Source organism: Grus americana, chromosome 10 (genome assembly GCF_028858705.1).
Source record: "Grus americana isolate bGruAme1 chromosome 10, bGruAme1.mat, whole genome shotgun sequence".
Taxonomy (NCBI): Eukaryota; Metazoa; Chordata; class Aves; order Gruiformes; family Gruidae; genus Grus; species Grus americana.
This window is the reverse complement of record NC_072861.1, coordinates 16,964,829-16,973,419: the sequence shown is the minus strand read 5'-3', so window position 1 is coordinate 16,973,419 and position 8,591 is coordinate 16,964,829.

Here is an 8,591-nt window from a genome sequence, read left to right as displayed (position 1 = left end):
GAGACAGAGGGCCTTTTTCATTAGATGATGAAAGAGGGTGTTAATTTTTCAGAAATCTGGCATTTTTTCAATGTCTGCCTTTTAGATTTATGAAGACAAACTTGCTCCTTGTGCCTGTGTTTTATCATCTCGTTACTCCCAGTACCAGGGAGAACAGAGTGCTCTCACAGTGTACTCGGATGGAGATGTCGTGCCCCAGTCTGTCTCGGTCATTGTGAAATGTGGCTGAGCACATTCAGCTTGCTCCAGCTGATGTTACACCTCTTCCCGCTCGCCAAGTGGAAATGCAGTCATCAGAGGGTGTGTATGTGTGGGGGAGATGGCTTCCCAACGGGCCCTCTGGGATCCAGACACTGAATGAGCAGTGCTGCCTAACGAAGAAGCTGCTAGATGTAGATGCAGATTCAGTCCAGCCTGGAGTACTCTCAATTTTGCCATCAACCTTGTAGAACATTTAGGACCAGAACCTAAATGAGGCTAAGGTTTACTGCTTTCTGTCTCAGTTTACCCATCTGTTCAGTAATACTGGCTTCTTTGATGAGCTATTCCAACATTTCTGAATGTGTTAATTAATTGCTATTATTAATATATAGGTGGGACACTGTTCATTTCCCATCTACGTCCTTGCATAATCTCATTCCCAGTTCAACAACTGAAAGCGTGACTTCATAACCTGCTGGCAAGGTGATGCCAAGCACAGAAGCTAATCGTCCTCAGTTTCCTTTCCATCCCTAAACAGAAAGGACACGTGGAGCAGCACAAGTATTATCTTCTCAGTTGTTCTGCATAAGCCACTCATTTCTGGAAGAGATCAGTAGCTCGCTTTTCCACATGTCGTGCTGCAAATACAAAGTCCAAATTTTTAGTCTCCTACAGCAGAAAATTAGGCCCAGAGAGGACTATCAACACTTTTATTTCTTGGGGGTATTTGTACATTTGCAGTCACTCCTTTTCCAGTTTGAACCAGGGAGCACCATAGGTCTATTGGGTGAAGAACTAACATTAATCAACTGACGCTACACCATCAGTGCTGGCACTTGAATAACTTCTACAATTAAAAAATGTTAAAATGTTACTTCTAACCCATAAAACTGAACACAATATGGGTCTGGCTGTTGCTCCCATTGCATCAGAGCACCAGAGGTGATAGTCCTTCTGCCCCTGTAGACTCAGCCAGTGTGTATATTCTCATAACAGGATTTTCCTGAGGCCACCCCTGAACAGCTCTGCTAAAAGCACAGCACAAGGGTAGGGTATAAGCCCGGTTTAGAGACTCTGTCTAAAGCAAGCGGCAAGGAGAGACAGTGGCTGGTTGGATGGGAGTCCAGGGGTCAAGAAGTAATTGATGGGAAAAGTGCAGAAGACATTGCGCTCCTTATGGCAGCAGGAGCAGAAGAAAGCAACGGCAGCAAGACCTGCCCTAAAAGCTTTAGGAAATAGTGCTTTAGGAGGCAGCAAATTCCCTGGGGACTAATAATGCTTCCTGCTACCCTATTTTTTAATTCATTGTACTTGTTTCAGCCATTGAGCTAAGCAGCTGATGCTGATATATGGTGGAAATTGCCCAGGGAAGGCATGTGGTGTGCACATGCACGGGGGTAATGGCTTTACCGTGACCAGCCCTGGGGGGCTCGGGGCCAAGCGAGAGCTGAATAACGGATGCAAAGAAAATAAAGTGCTGCTCTCCATCTAGTGAGTGTGGATCACGTGCAAATGGCTACATGGCTTTCAAAGAAAAGGGTTTCAGGCAGGAGAGCCAGATGCAGCTCTGAAAGGTGTTAGATCGCAGAAATCTCTGAGGGAAAAAAAAAGCTCGCTATTTCATTGCTTGAAATATTTAAAGTTCAACTGATAAAACACTAAAAATGGACTCCAGGGAACTAACTGAACTAGCTGAAGTAGTGTGAGGGTGTGGGGAAGTCTGACACATGATCTAATAGATGTTAACTTCTGTGATCCTACAAAGCCATAGTAACGAGACACATCATGCGCATCTTCCCTGCCAAACACAACCAGCTCCCTTCTTCATTCAGTCTTTCAGCACACGCTCCAGTCGGCTGTATTACACAAGTCCTACATAGAGTAAAACGTTGAAAACAACCAACACCCTCTATAGATGAGGGAAGATAATTAGTCTACATCTTCATTCTCACTTTTATAATAATCGTCACAGCGCTTTGTTCCAGTGCGCAGCAAAGCGGTATTGCACAAACATCTAAACCCTCCACAGCCCGTTAAGTTTCTGCAGTTGTCTCTTGTCCTCTCTTTCAGACTTATGATAAATTACATCAGGGTGGGTAGTTAGATGTCTGCTGTTTCTGGGAAAACTTCTCAGAGGCTTGTAGGGCACTGAATTTCCAGGTTCTTGCTGCCTGTGCTAGAAGAGACAAGTGATGAAAGCGGCATGTTCGGGTCCGAGGGGCAGGGAACACCAGATACGCCATCGATGCAGACCGAGGGTGACAGCTGAAAGGGTGCCATGGCTCTAGCTGAGAAGAGGGGACTGCCATGATTCATCTGACGGTAATGCAAGACAGGAAAAATTGCTGCCATGCAGAGATTTTAGATCTCAGCTGAGGTCCAGATATTTAGAAGGAATTGCTCTTCTGTCATTAGCAGTCACATCTTGCACAATTAAATTCTGTGTGAGAATAAACAGCTCAATATCTAAACAATCATCTGCAGAAGCAATTATCAGATGGTGTACAGAGTCACAGTAAATGAGCAGGCAAATTCTGCCCATGGATTCTTAGTTATAAAATTATTTTTAAAGTACAAACTATTTCAAAATAGCCTTACATGTGCACAGCAAGGTGTCTTCATCTTCTGCATGTTCGTTACATGCACAGCTGCAAACTCCTGGCCCCAAACTATTTTCTTCACCCAGGGGTTTCAGCATAAGCTGCAATGCCTGTTTTATTCTTTTGGTTACCACAACAGCTGAGAGAATAACTCAGTCAGTTCCTCTTTTCATTTTAAATATGCTCGAAAAAGGAACCAAATGTGATTACAGGACTAACCTGATGTGGCCATACATTGGCACAGAGAGATGAGCCTCCTGGTTTCACTTTCAGAATCAGATACTTAGTGTGGCAGGAGTGTCTGTGGTTTTAACACTTACACAGATGTAAAGGGATTACAAATAGTTTTACTGATATTTGGATTAGTGTGTAAATCAGACTAATGATAGAGGGAGAGACCTGTTTGTCTACGTACGTACCGGCTTTCAACAGCTCTTCATAAGCCAATCAAATAAACAGTATTCCTAATTTGTAAAAAGTGTAATTTCACTATCTGCAATGAGAAACAGCGACGTTAACACCATCCCAAGATGCCTACTGCTTTGCAGGACAAAGTTTGCTACGGGCACCTTTATGCCCATCTTGGTGGAATAAATGGGAGACGGTTTCAGGGATGTTAACTTGATTCTCTGCCCGTGTAACACTAAACCCTCAGATGTGGTTTGGAGTTGAATATATACATGCAACAACGCTCTTGGCTTGTGACAACCATGAGAAAATGAATGCCAACATTTGGAAACGTACTACAAAGGAGAGAGAGAGAATCAAAATCAAAGCAAAGGCCTTTGAAGGGCATAATTGTGCAAAAAAAACACCACCAAATCCTATGTCTATCTGTGCAGCATCAACTTTTTAAAATATATTTTAGACATGTACTATGTGAGGCATTTAATTTGCTGTTCTGTCAAGTGATCTTGCTTGATGAGGTGCCTCTCAACTTTCCAGTCTGTTACTGTAGGGACGTAAGTTACTTTCTACTCTTGGCTAACCCAGGCAGACAGTGGGAGGAGGGAGAAGTTAATAAAAAGGGAAATACAGCTTTTGCTGAAGTTCTCAGGTGACACGGCTATTTAATCAGTCACAAACAAATTCTCCAGGCTGGCAGGATACCCCAGATAGCCGCTGCCACAGCTCCTGCCCACCTCGCTTCCCAGGGGAGGTGCGGAGTAAGATACTGAACCAGCTTCACTAATAGCAAAGCTCAAATATGTCTAAGCATGGTTTAACTGCCCTGTGCTGGCAAAAAATAATTAAAAAAAAAAATTGTAAAGACAAAGACTTCATTAGTTGAAGTTGTCTGCTGACTGTAATGACATCCTGGACACCTGTCAATACAGAGCTGCAGGGATGGAGGAGGCTGTTTGATCCTAATCTCTTTCTTGCCAGTCTGGATCAGTTCTGTCTCTGTTTGATCTACCAGGGGTTTAAAAGGACAGCATGGTGGCCCGCTCTGCAGCCTGCAAGGCTGGAGATAAGTCTGCAGAAATACCCAGCTGACCTTGGAATGAGCTTTGCTTGGATTTGCTTACAGGTGGTGATCAAAAATACTGTATGACGGCTGCTTAATGTGAAATAGATCCCTTCCACACAAAAGCACCTCAGTGTGTGTTGCAAAACATGACTTGCCCAGCCCGGGATGCCAGAGATGCCGTATCCCATTCTTGACACAGCCGATGTAATGGGCTTCTTAGCCCAAGCTGCTAAGAAATGATTGAGAAGTGGTCTAGCGTTACAGGAGTGAGGGGAGACCCTGACAAGCGAGAATATCAACCCTGAAATGTGTCCACCTCGCAGCACATCCTACGTGCCTGCCGCTGCAAATAGCCAGCCAAGCCCAGGCTGCCCCCAGCAGCCAGAGCTGTTCCAGCTGAAGGCAGAGAAGGGAAGGGAGAAATGATGCTGTTATGGTCGCTCTCCTGGTCTAGGGAATGTGAAGAGGAGAATGTCTGCGAGGCTGGTTCCTCCTTGAGAACCTCCTTTAACAGCGGGGACAACCACCCTACCAAAGCCATGTGCTATTCATATATATTCATAGAATCATAGAATGGTTTGGGTTGGAAGGGACCTTAAAGACCATCTAGTTCCAACCCCCTGCTATGGGCAGGGACACCCTACACTAGACCAGGTTGCCCAAAGCCCCATCCAACCTGGTCTTGAACACTTCCAGGGATGGGGCATCCACAGCTTCTCTGGGAAACCTGTTCCAGTGCCTCACCACCCTCAGAGTGAAGAATTTCTTCCTAATATCTAATCTAAATCTCCCCTCCTTCAGCTTCAGGCCATTCCCCCTTGTCCTATCACTCCATGCCCTTGTAAACAGTCCCTCTCCAGGGAGGGGAGGGACCCTGCAGGCCCCTTTAGGAATTAACTCTTCAGAGGAAGGGCAGAGCAAAGCAGTGCAGTAATAAAAGTTGATGACCAGTGGCACCTCATGTGTCATGACATGCTTGCCATGCTGAACCATACTGCATCGCCGCATGCATGCCCAGCATCCAGTGAATGCCCAAGTCCCTGTGGTCCCTCCTGGCATTAGGATTTGTGGCAACGTATCTTTGATCTCCTAGGACCCACATGGCATTGGTTTACAGTGCGTGGTGAAGCAGCTTTCTTTTCCCCTCTTGAGAACTGAAGTTATTTTAACCCACCGCCACAAGAGATCTGCACTTGATAACAGTCCAACTGTTCGTGCTTCTGAATAGAGATGTTCAATGGCCTTTTGTACTTTTCTGTGATTTGGAAGCGTGCTAAGCCGAGGAAAAGCACGGTGCATTTTTGCTGACCCTTGTGCACATCAGCAATTCCGGTGCAGAAGTACTAGGACCATCTGGTGGGTGTGTGTCATCTTGCAGAGCTGGGCTGACTGGCAACGGGTGCAGAACTTGCATGCGAGAAAACTGGGCTTCATGATACAGAGAGAGGAACTTGCTGGTTTTCTAGCACTGGAAATTTCAATAAAGGGAGTCTACTTTGTTCTCGAGACATGAAGCCAACTACCACAGTCTGCTACAGATACGTGTTGTAACACACGGGTGTTGGCAAAACAGTTGGTGGGTGGCTGATGATGGAAATTCAAAGAGCAGTTTTTAAAGCAGTTCATGTTCAGCCCACAGGTTTTGCGAATACGCCTGAAGTCGACAGTCTGAGATGTGAGTTCCCAGGCCGCATTTGGATCTCTGTGAAACACACATGCTCCCTGTTGGTCTTCCAGAGGAAGGCATCTCTCTCGGTACTTCTTTTTCTTTCTGCAGTGGCAGGTTGATGAACATCAATAGGAAAAGTTTGGGCAAGTATTTACTGCAAGGATATGAAGGCGAGATGGTGTTTATATGTTTGGATAAGCTGGAAATTTTTGCCATCACCTAGGGCTATTGGTTCCCAACACCTGGAGGACTCTCCTCTCTCACGTTCTGCAGCTTGGGAGGTCTCACCCAGTCCATACAGACCTACAGAGAAAACCTGAATAGTGGAACTCAGAGACGGAGCACTCATGTCCTAGGCAGAGAAAAAGATACCGTTGCACATCCACACTATAGATGCAATTTTGGCCTGTTTCACCCTTTGTGATATTTGCAAGATTCAGGCAAATATTTCCAAGTGTCCTTGACATTGACGGTTTCTCTTACGGCCTTGCACAAAAAGCAAATACACCCATCAGCTCTGGCATCAGTTCAAGAGAAGCCAGGGATGCCATATGGGTTCACATCCTGGCCACACGTGGTGATGGTAATATATAATTGGTTGCAAATGCATGTGTTGCTTTCTTGATTAGTTGCTTTACTGTGGGATCTGCTGTATTGATTAATTTTAATCTACTTTGTATGTTATTTAGATCTGAAATTGAGTAGAGTACAGGGGATGAGGAAACTGCTCTAATTTTTAGGGAGTATACTGCATTTGATTAATTTTACAGCCTGCATTGACTAAAAGCTTTTATCCTGGTCTGCTATCAATTTAACTCTCTGTGTTTGTCATTTTTTACTCCTGGGGTCCCACATAATTCAGTTTCGTAAATTGATTTGATGGATGTTTTCTGATACTTCAGTAAAACCTTTTGGCATAGATTTGCCTATCCCCTGCTTTGCACGTAACTGGACAACAACCCTTGCTGAAGACAGAAATAGAACAGTATTAAATTAAAAGGTATATTGAAAAGAACAGGATGGCCAGAGCAGATGCCTGTTAACAGCGTCCTTTGACAAAGCGTGAAGTGTGAAGCAGAAGTGCAAGACAAAACCCTCCCAAGGAGGCTTCATGATAACAGTGTTTGCAGCCTGCAAGTCCCTTTTCATCCCTCCCTTGCTGCTCTATCTAGCACCTATCGTACAGGGCTGAATGGAGGGTGAGCCCGCAGGTACGGCTCGAGTCTCTCTGCTGGGACAAGCAAACACTGTCAGATCTCCAAAGGTCTGGCAGAGGCAGTGAGATAGTCTGCAAGTTATTGTTATTGCAACTATTATTTCTGAGCCCAGGCAGGAGGAGGGCAAAGGGGAGGAAACCTCAGCTTCTTTGCAACACACCTGCACACGCCTTATCCCTGCGGGACGGCAAAGCCGATTGTGAAGCTCTTCTCGTTCTTTGGTTGTTTTTATTTCTTGTTTCCGTGTTAATTGCGCTGGAAGTTGCTGATACAGACCTAGCGAGGCAGCAGGTGCAGGTACAGCGTGGAGCTCACTAGATGATTTCCTTGTTCCTGAGAATGTTTAAAGCAAATACGATGTGAAATAAGATTATTTGTCCCTGTCTCAAATGCATGTGGGTGTGGGTGTGCTGGGACTGTCAGCAGAGATGTTCCCTTACCTGTTTTCAGGGCCATTAAACATAAGTTACTGAAAATTTTTGACCAGAAGAAAAAGGCAGTATTTATATTGGAGCTTCCAATGATAAATGTAAGGGGGAGTTTTCAAAGCTTGGTGTTAGCACAGCTTATCAGCACACGGAGGGGCCCCAGGAGCTGCAGAGGTGGACCTGCTAGATGTGCCCCACCAATTAAGCAACCAACTAAAATGACATCTGCATGAGCAACTGATAAGCACTGCCTCCCAGAATTGAGAAATAATCAGAAAGAGCAGTGATGAGCAGCTGAGGTACATGGTGGGTGCAAGACTGCTCCCCTTCTCCTCCCACCAAAGCCCCACAAGCTTCCCACAGAGGGGCAGAAGGAGAACTCAGGGAACTTCCTTTGAATTCATTAATTTAATATTGCAGGTCATAAACATTTCTGTTCTGGTTTGGGTGGGTTTTATTGCAGTTCATCCATTCCAGGCTATCTCCTGTCCTAAGGGCGAACTCCAATGTCTGATGATTGTGACACACTAAGAACATTTACATGTTAACTGAGATATATTGTTCACTGGAAAGGAGAAACTTCTCCTGAAGGTTGCTCTCAACCACAGTCCCTAATTTTGCAGCCAAGATTGTACCACTCACAGGACTTGAGAGATAACATTGGTAGAGTTTGAAGAAGGAAAATAATATTCAAATATCTTCAGGTGTAGCTGGTGTTATCTCAACAACCAGGCACCAGCTTCAAACAAGCAGGAACACAAAGAAAATGCCGCGCGCTGTTGTCAGTCACATTAATGCTCAGTGTCTCAGTTTTGTAGCTGCTTAAACATGATGAAAACAAATCTTTAATAGTTGCTGCTTCCATCATTACATTGCACTCTGTTTTCTATTCAGTTGCAAGGACAGCTAATTTCCAGCAAATGGGAACAATGCGCTCATATTGCTAATTCATGCCACTACACACAAATGTTCAGATTATGTTGTGCAGATCCAAATTCCAGTCTC